The sequence below is a fragment of the Pteropus medius genome, unplaced genomic scaffold, assembly GCF_902729225.1.
Source record: "Pteropus medius unplaced genomic scaffold, Ma_sr-lr_union100, whole genome shotgun sequence".
Lineage (NCBI taxonomy): Eukaryota > Metazoa > Chordata > Mammalia > Chiroptera > Pteropodidae > Pteropus > Pteropus medius.
In genome coordinates, this window is record NW_024344240.1 from 17,890,770 (window position 1) to 17,899,955 (window position 9,186).

General features: G+C 36.3%; 1 non-coding gene across 1 annotated transcript; it reads right to left on the reverse strand.

Moving 5' to 3' along the window:
* Positions 1–2,024: 2,024 nt before the first annotated feature.
* Positions 2,025–2,143, reverse strand: LOC120607520 (5S ribosomal RNA). Its single transcript, XR_005654166.1, has one exon. It is a non-coding gene; the product is annotated as a 5S ribosomal RNA (ribosomal RNA).
* Positions 2,144–9,186: the final 7,043 nt, after the last annotated feature.

The following is a 9,186-nucleotide window of genomic DNA, read 5'->3' on the forward strand; positions in this document are numbered from 1 at the left end:
AAAGACTTCACCCCAGGAAATCTTATGTCTCCTTGGAGTCACAGCTATTGAACATAGGTGATTCCTAGAGTCGATGAGGCCTAAAATTGAATACCAAATCTACCACCGTCTAATCTATACTATCTATTATGTGACTTTAGAAACTCCGCTTAAACTTCTGAGCTTCAGTTTCTTCAACTGAAAAATGGATTTAGGGAAAGTTAAATAAGATGATGTATTTATGACAAAATCTTGAGCAATGTTTCCTGTTACCCTGGAAATGATTGCTAGGACCCAAGACTGAGGAGAAAGATGTTTTATGTTTTCCACATTCAAAAAGGACATCCATTAACCAATAATTGGGGCCAGATATTTCCCACAGAGAATATAAAGAGATAACCAAACCATCTCTGCTATCTCCATCATCACCTCAACCCTCTCAGTTTATGTCAGCAGAATCCTGGAAAGAGTAATTAAAGAGTCATGAGAAATGAAAGAAGAAAGTAAACTATAGCAATTGAAAAATGCATACACAGCAGAAAAGCAGTAGGAGAAACACTGTAATGAAATATAGAAAATAATAGACCTAGTATTCTTAATGAGTCATAAAGTAAATGGCAGCAATGTGCAATGTTTGCATTTAAAACATAATTTTTTATAAGCTATTGTACCCATAAAGTAAGCCTTCCTTCTTGATCATGCTAAGCATATGCACTAAGAGAAACGGGGTCCACTTTTTTAGCCCCTGACATTGAGAACCCAGAGAAAAGGTAAAAAAATCATCAACCAACTGGAGAAGGTCATGATGAAAGGGCTAAAGAAACAGAATTCAATGAGAGAGGAGAAAAAGAAATATAGAAACAACTTCCTTCTTTTTCTCAAGTCTGAAAGTATGATTGTTCGTTGGTGCCCATTCTTTTAAAAAGATGTCATTAGAGAAATTGAATTTCTAGAGCAGTGGTACAGTTTGGGCCAATAATACATAAGTGTTAACCAGAAGTATGCTCTGAACATCTAAAAGAACCTTTACCATATACCCTTCTGGCACTTTCTCTGAGACCATAAGTTAAAATATATGACAAACTATCTTGTTAGCAAGATGATTTTGCTGAGAAATTGTTCTCATTGTAAGCAGTTTATCCAAGTTAAGAAGGTACTTACTGATCAGAATACTGAAATAGAGCAAGACACCCAATTCTAGTGGGGATACTCCAGCTTTGTATTCAAATCCTGGCTCTTCCTATTAGCTGAATGAATTCAGATGACTCACTGAAAATTTCTGGGCCTCAATTTTTTCTTGGAAGAACGAGAGATCATAATCTCTGCCTGACAGATAGGTTGAGAGTGTTAAAAGTAACTTCAAATGCAAAGAACCAAGAGTGTATCTTGCTGAGTACAAATGCTCCAACTGTGCCAATTACTTCTGTCCTGGTAGCTTTGAACTTCTGCTCAACACATAAAATGGAGACAATCTCAGTACAATTTACAGAACCAATAATTCCTGAAATTGTAATGTCTCTTCACTTAAGGAGATTGAATTGCCGATTTTTATATGTTTAAAAATTGCCATAATTTTACTCACATATTGGAAAACGGAGACCTGGGCATGTCAAGTTACTAATTTTTTTTTTTTTTTTTTTTGGCAGGGGGGCAATACAGAGAGAACTAGGAATCAAATCTAGCTCCACCCTGTTAGGCAAAAGTGGACTCTTCTTTTAGATTTATTAATAAATAAATTAAGAGAAGAAAAATAGATTTGTCATAAATACTCTTAAACTGATAAGACACTTAAGAAAAGAGATAATCAATAATTAATTTAATTTTGAAAAAAAATCAAAGAATAAAAGTTAAGATTCAATTGTAATATAAAAGAGAAAGCATTTAAAATAGAGTTCTAAAATAACTTTAAAATCTTTTTGTCACTTGAATTAAGGAAACTGTAAAAGGTTATGAGTGGGATTTTTTTTTTCTTTTTAGGTGAGGCAACCCTTGGTTGACCTCGCAGATTGCAAGGACCTTGTCAGCTTACAATTTCTTCTTTTTTAAGCCTACAGCACCTGGTCTTCCTAGCTGGTCTCCCATCCAAGTACTAACCAGGCCCGACCCTGCTTAGCTTCTGAGATCAGACGGGATCGGGCTTGTTCAGGGTGGCATGGCCGTAGATCTTAAAACACTGAAAGGATTCTCCCTGCATTTATCATAGATAAATAATGACATAGAAAGGGAATATGCCATATAAAAATAGCCCATTAATTTCCGCAGTATTATAATAATTTAGGAAAAAAATAGTCTTTATTTCCTCCTCTTCAACTCCCAACTTTCAGCCTCATGTTTCGCAAGTCTGGAGAGAGCATGAGTGACTTAACATGGCCAATAAGGCAATTTGGGGCCAAAACTCTCAAATAAAAGTGAGAGATACCTGTCATTCTAATGTATATAAATATTCCATCTTTTTGGAGCATTGGTGGTACAGACTGTATAAAATTTCAGAGTTCAAATATCTTTTTTTTATAAAGCTAAACTTGAGTATTGTTTAGAATGTCATTTAAAGTATTTAAGAATACTTGAGATCATTTCAAAGAGACATAGGATTGCAAAACTGTAAAGAATTAGAGAATTAAATAAGAGAAGTTAAGGTCATAGCATATTACATTACATGATTTCCAGTTTCTATGGCGTTTATTCAGTAGGTTAAAAATGTTTTTTAATTACTACCTTATAATTAAACATTCATAATATCTCATTGCTAACTGCTGACTTAAAACACTATATTATATTTGTCTACTTTTCTTTGACCAAAGCATTTTGCAACAGCAATTAATATTCTTAAAAGATGCATCATTAGATTTCTTTCACAAATTTAGACAGACATCTGTATAAATAAGTTTCGAAGTTACTGGTGAATCTGGAAATCATCTCTAAGAAGAGTCTGCAACACAGAATTCAGAAGTGGGGAAGGTAGATGGGGAAACGGGGGTCAAATATTTGGTGACAGAAGGAAATTTAACTTTGGGTGGTGAACACAAAATGCAATATGCATATGATGTATTATTGAATTGTACACTGAAAATCTATTTGATTTTATTAACCAGTGTCACCCCAATAATTTTAATAAAAAGAAGGAAGGGAGTGGGAGTAAAAGTTTAATCAATACTTTCGAAGCACACTTCAGATCTTAGGAAGTGTACCCAAAGGAAGAGTGCCCATTTCTCTCCATTTGTCCCGGAAAATTGCAGGCATCCTTCTTCAACATTCTCAACATGTTCAGATAACCTAAGCTGAAGAAGAGAAAAGTAGCAGAGAATAAGATAAATTTGTTAACAGGAAATCAGATTTTACTGTTGGAAAATCTTCTCTCCCTTCTCTGGTTTTAGACGGTTAAGGATGCCAACAAATATCTGCAGTAAGATAGCAGGGGTCAAAGAAGTTCATCCAAGCTGAGATGAACAGGTTACTTCTCTTTTTCGATTCTATTCTTACTTCACCAGTGAAACGAGAACATATTGAATTCTTAATGTTGAAAGAGGTTGTAGTAAGAGAAACTCTTTTATAAGTGAAATGATTTTGTATGATTTTCTGGTAGAAAATATTTGATCAAATGATTGTCTTCAGATTCCGGGATTCCACAGACCAAATATTGTTTATCTTCTTGGAGAGCTTTGGCAGGTTTTCTCTTTTTAGGAAACGAGTCGGAAAATATCAGTGAGACTTCAAAGCAATGGCTTGAATTTATCTTCTGATGTAAAATGACTGTTTCCATCACTTATCAGAACACTGAGTCCTTCTTATCGAATTGCAATCCTAGTATGTAAATAGAATCAGGGAACTGCTGGTTATCACATTCATTATAGGAAACAGCCCTACCAAAAGTTCCATGCCAAAATGATAGGAGTCTTTCAAGCTATATGAGGTACAGGAGGATGTTTGATAAATGTAAAATTTTGAGATTAGGAAACACAGGCTTGTTTTCCTTAATTTATGATCAGTGTTACACTTTTCCAAACTGGAGCATTAACTCTTGCTCGAAAGTTTCTGTTAATTCCCCCTCATTTTTCTATTTCCCTCACACTCAATAACTGAGTCAAGAGCAGTGGGCTTCATTCTGATCGTACCTCTGTCTTATTATCTGAGTTCAAGAAAGTTACAAAACGTCTGCAGCCCTTAGTTTTCCCACCCCTTAAATAAGAATTCTCACCCAGAAAACATCATAGTAATAAAAAAAATAAATAAAATAAAAGTCTATATGCTACTCCCAGAGACTTGGATATAGAAGATCTTGGTGAGGTTAGGAAATGCTTGTATACATACATACACATATTTTTAGAGAGCTGTCTAGATAACTTTGACCACGAGCCAGTTTTAGGTACCACTGGACAATATTAGATGATCTGTGAGGACTTTCATAGATTTGTGAATATAAAATCTATTCTATGGTAATAGAAAATTTTGACATGAAATGATTTCACCTCAAAGTTGCCAATTCTTTGAATGACAACGTCTGACTCATTCTGCAAACCTTTGGTAACATTAAATAGCTACACATCTCAATGTGAATGGATAGATAAGAGAATAGAGAAAAAAAATCAAATCAATTAAACTTGGCTTTTAGGAATTGCACAGGCAGCTCTGGGCAGAACAATTTTTTTTTTTTCGTATTTCCTCAGTTGTGTTGTTATATAAATGATTAATCAGGGTTCTATCAGAATGTAGTTGTTGTATTATGTGGGGTTATTCAGGGAAGTTTTACAAAGGGACATATATACTCAAATGCAGACAGCAAGAAGGGACCCTGAAAATTGATGGCTCTAAAGAGAAAAGGGAGAGAACCATTACCAGCATCTAGAGGTCTGAGTTGCCCAGTTAGCACTGTGGCCTTTAGTAACTACCTAGTAACCTGGCAGGGAGAAAGACAAGGGATCGAATCCTTGGCCTCAATTTTTTCCCTTCTTCCCATGTGCTGTTGTTCCCTAATTTCCACCATTGACTGATCCCAAACAGTAGTCGGAAGGCAAAGATTATGCAGCACCTACATAAAGCCCGTCTTCTGCAGGCGCAGGTCAAGATGTAGTGCAATTTGGAGGAACAAAAGGTGATTAACCTGCAAAAAGACCTAGCTCTTTCCAGTAGTTTCAAACCTCCATGATTAGAACACAGAATCTTTTTTAAAAGATGTTGTTTCTTACCATATTTACATGAATATTTCCTATTTAGCTCCATAACCCAGTTCAGATGTCATCTTTTCTATAAAGTTGCCCTTGCCCCTTGCCCACAAGTAGCAGCAAGCCCCTCTGTGTGCTACCGAAGAACCAATTTGTATAACTACTCCTTTCACATTATGTTTTTGACCCATACTTAAATTATTACTGAATCTCTCATAATTAGAATAATCTATGTCAAAGTGTCATTGAGGTTCTGGGCTGAATCAAATTGAGGGGTCCAATTTGGTTTTCATTGACATATAACAACATCTGTGGCTGGTTTGCTCTTTTTCTCTCTGTCAAAAGGCCCACCTGAGAAATCACATACCATGGGACTATTGCTTAATAAACACAAAAAGCTAGGTAAACCTGTAGAACAGCCTTCTTGGTGGTGCTCCCAGGTCTGATACCCTGATGCACCCATCCCCCACTATATAGGTGGGTTAGTGAGAGAAAGCCACCTAGCCAAAATAAATGACTATAATTCCCTCTTCATTTTTGGCCCACCGTCTTTTTTCTAACCTCTATAAAACTTAATCTATACGTCACCGAATTATTTTAAATAAGGCAATTCTATGTAAATAGACAATTGTCCATTTACAAATGGAGAATTGCTTCCTTTCCATATACTACATTTTCAGTCATGTGTGCCTGTGGATAAATTCTGGTCACTTGTATTAAACTTGGAAAGCCCCATACTAATTAATCTTGGCAAATTATTTCTTAGAAAGGGCTATTTTTGATAAGCATCTGTTTTTGTGGATTCTTTTGAAAATTTATTTCAGATATTTTTGAATGACTATTTATAGACTATAGTTAAATGAGATATTGTATGTAAAAGTATTAATGTAATATGTGATCTATAGAAAACGCTCCAAAAAAAAAGTAGTGATTATTATATTTGTCATTGATAACCCAAGCTTACATTTGTAAAACCGTTGTATTTTATATTTATTACATATTATTTTATCTACTCTTATAAAGTAGGTATTTATAGAATTCCTTTATTGTTGAGAAAATTAAGACTGATTTGTTGCCTGAGTTTTTCAAATGAGATCACACAAGAAGAAAGCAACAAATTCCATAATTCAAATTTAGTTTTCTGACTTTCAAATCTTATGACATATGATTTCCCTTTGTGGCAACCAGTTTGTCCTTCTTTGTGCACTTATTATGTCATAATATCTCATTTTCTTTTCTCACAACTCTGAGTTTATCATGCTCCAAATATGGAACTGAACTCTTTCTTAGTCTAGAGAACTTTGAGGAGCCCCAGGTAAGGACCGATGTGTTGGGGACTCAATGTATTGTTGTAACAAACCCGGTTATTTTCTTATATGGACCCATCGCTCTAGGTACAAGGCTTCTGAATTCTCCTGGTAAGCACCACCTCCCTGGGGACATGTATCAGTTAGCTACCAAGGATTCTGTTTCTTCTGATCTCAGTTTCGTTTGTTATTTCCATCTATTATGGGCTAAACTGTGTCCTCTCAAAATTCATACATCACAGCCCTAACCTCTAGTACATCAAAATGTGACTATATTTATAGATTGGGCTTTAAAAAGGTAATTATGTTAAAGTGAGGCTGTTAGCATGGGCCCTAATCCAATACAACTTCTGTTCCTATAAGAAGAGGAGATTAGAACTCACAAAGGACATTAGGATGAACGTACACAAAGAAAAGACCATGTGAAGACACAGCAAGAAGGAGGCCATCTGAAAGCCAAGGAGAGAGGCCTCAAAAAAATTGAGACTGCCAACACCTTGACCTCAGACTTCCAGTCTCCAAAACGCTGAGAAATAAATTCCTATTGCTTAAGCCACCCAGTCTGTGGCATTTTGTTATGGTAGCCCTAGCAAACTTAGGTACCATTTTTTTGAGGTGCCTTATTTGAACTTCTACATGTTTTCTGAGTCATCCTTCCTGCTGACTCTCTGCCTGTCTACCTAGATAGATCCCAGAAGCTCCCTGACTTCACACTCCCAATTGTGCCTCTTTCTCCACAGGCTATGTTTGACTTATAAGATCTTGCCAATGTGAAAAACCTACCCATCACCTCTAACAGCAGCTGTGGTTTTTACTATATTGTTGTCTGCAGTATGCATTCATGTGGTGCAGGCTTTGCTTGCCCTTTGATAAGAGATATATAGTTCCCTATCCTCCACCATTTGCAGTGCCAGCCTCCCTGAACGCCTCCCGAATTCTGAATAAGCTCTGTTATTTTTCACCTCTAGACTGATTTATGACATGCTCTCCTTGAACTTAATTTCTTTCTTCTCTCACCTTCCCTTTGCCTGGCCAGTTCTTAACAATCTTTCAATCCTCCACTTAGAAATAACTTTTTCAAAAAGCTTTCCCTGACCCCCAAAGAGTGAATTAGCCCCTTTACACATGTTCTCCCATGCCGCCCAACACTTTTATCTTATTAAACTATAGGTCAGTGGTTCTCAAACTTGAGTATGCCTCAGGGTCAAACATAGGACTTGTTAAAACAAAGATCGCTGGGATCCAACCCAGAGTTTCTGGTTTCATAGATATAGGATGGGCTCAAAACTTTGCATTTTTAACAAGTTCCCTGTATAATACAGATACTGTTGATACTGAGACCACCCTTTGAGAACGAATGCTATGGATAGACTATTTCCTTTCATTAACCTCCTCTGTTTTACCACCAATAAATTGTATGCTCCTTAAGGGTAAGGATTTTGCCTCAAATCACTGTGTGCCCAGGATTTTGCACAGTTCCAGGAGCATAATACTCAACAAATAATTGTTTAATATATAAATGAATGAAAATAGAAATTCATTACATCAAAATAATACTTTTGAGAATAAGAGCATGCTCAAGAAGATTTTGTTGTACCAAGGATAATTTAAAATACATAAACAAGAGAATCAGTGTTCATTTAGAAAGGGCTAAGTGTCTAAAACCATAATGTTGTTTATACTGCTTGATATATAAACAAAACTGTTTTATAGAAACTTTGGCTATTACAGGAACTTTGGATAGAGTTATTTTGCCTCAGGGAATTGTTGTAAAATGTATAACTGAAAATGTAAAATAAGATGTGAAAATGAGGCACTAGGAAAACTGGTCATTATCTAACGAACACAGAAGGAAGCCAGAAAGCAAACACAAAACAGAGGAGCCCCAAGATCCATGATTCCTCTGCTGGTAAAATTTAAAATCCCAAATCAGAGTCCATCGACAGAATAAATATAACCAAAAAGTATATATTTGCTCAGGCCACTCTAAAAATGTTGTATGTAGAAGCAGAAACACCTGCACTCTCTTCAGGCTCAGTTGCTTTATAAGAGTGATTTCACTGAAGTTTTAATGTGCCCTGCAGCCTGCGAGCCTCCCTCCCAACCTCCACTTCATGGTCATATCAACCCATTATGACAGGGAGCACCACGCAGGGCACAGCAGGCCACGCATCACTGACTCAATTGCAGTTACATAAATATTAGTGCTCTGGGACCACTGAGAAAGAAGAGTAGTAGTGATTTGCCAGCTCCCCAACCATCTTTCCAACACTTTTCTTTGACTTTCATGAAATGGCAACACAATCAAGTAGAGAGCCCCATTTTGGTCATTAGCTAGTTCACCGGCAATTTATATTGTCTTGAACATCTGAGAGGGGTGAAAAGTTTCTCCTCATGGGTTCACTGACCTAACTGTTTATCCTTAGCTATCCAGGAATAGGTGGGCATGCAGGTTTATGTCTCTAGCAAAAAGTTCTTTCTAAATGCTCATTCTCAGTGTCTGGAAATCTAATCCAGCCTTCATTCTGGTATCACAGTGCTATCAGTAAAACATTTACATCTTGTATCACCACTTTCCCTATCAAAATTCTTCAGTGTTACCCTTTCCCTACAGCAAGGGTAAACATAGGTCTCAGTCGAACAGGGAAATTCCTGGTTTATATTTTCATCAGGGTAATTAATAATAGTACCCCTCTTTTTCTCTCAAAAGTGTTCCAGTTTGGACTATATATGATTACCCT